This window comes from Microtus ochrogaster (assembly GCF_000317375.1).
Source record: "Microtus ochrogaster isolate Prairie Vole_2 chromosome 14 unlocalized genomic scaffold, MicOch1.0 chr14_random_1, whole genome shotgun sequence".
In the NCBI taxonomy this organism is placed as follows: domain Eukaryota; kingdom Metazoa; phylum Chordata; class Mammalia; order Rodentia; family Cricetidae; genus Microtus; species Microtus ochrogaster.
In genome coordinates, this window is record NW_004949096.1 from 7,635,304 (window position 1) to 7,636,429 (window position 1,126).

The 1,126-nt window shown below is 37.4% G+C and overlaps 1 pseudogene; it reads left to right on the forward strand.

Moving 5' to 3' along the window:
* Positions 1–304: 304 nt before the first annotated feature.
* Positions 305–1,126, forward strand: part of LOC101985645 — an 11,855-nt pseudogene continuing 11,033 nt past the window's right edge.

Genomic DNA, 1,126 nt, shown 5'->3' on the forward strand with positions numbered 1-1,126 from the left:
TTACAGGACACATGCAAAGCTTGAAGACTCTTGTAAAACTACAATTACTAACTGTGCCCTGTGGGTTAGTAAGGATTATAATAATTTCAGAGGACTATGTGGAAAAATCGTATGTATTAATAGCTATTTCAGTTATACTGTACTGTTACTATAATGTGAGAAATATACTTTTAAACTTGCATATTATGTTACATGTGTTATGTTCATGTATGTTAATATGTTGCATATTATGTTATATATACTCACATACATACATACATATATACTTTGATCTAGTAGAGGAATATGGAGACGAGGCACAGAAATGGCACCTCACAAGGAGAAGGAAAAGAAGAGGGGAAGTCCTCAGTTTTGGATCTCAAGTGGCTGAAAGATAGAATGTGTTTGGTGTCTGTCATATCTTTGCATCCTTCACTGACACCTTTGTCTAATTACCGATCTTTCTGAAAGGAAACTTTCTACTGAATGACTGGTGGAATGAAAAGAAAGGCTGACCTAGATGAGTCCTATCCATATGCAACCATGTTGGCTGTCCAGGAAAGCCCAGAGGTGTACAGAGCTGATTATCACTGCCCTGGCTACTAAACTCAGTCACAGGAAGAAACAGGATCAAAACTCAGAGCCCAGTCAACCCTAAGAGTTTTTGATAACATAGGGATGAAGATTAGTGGATTGAGGATGCCACCCTTATTCCCTTTGACAGCACTCAAAGGTATGAGGGTCATCATAGTCACTGTAAACAGGACTCCTTGGATTATTTTTTGTTAATAAGTTGATTTGTGTAAACTATAAATAAATAGATTCACTATGAAGGGAAAGTCATCTAAATAAGCACAGAATTCTAGTCAATGTGTTAACTATAGGACAGACATAACCTAGTATTCCAAAAGGTCAGTGTTAGTGGCTCTGTTGAGAAGAGATGTGTATTTATGGTTGTGGAGTAAAACAGTGTTGGACTGAAAGATAGACTTATAATATCAGAGGCTACTGCAATGATCCTAATGAGAAATACTGGTGACTTAAACCACAAAAGGGGGTGCAGAAGAGAGGTGGAGATAAGGTGGTATAACCAGATACTGTGCTGCTTTGAAGAAGATTGTCTCCCATAAGCTCATATATTTGAATG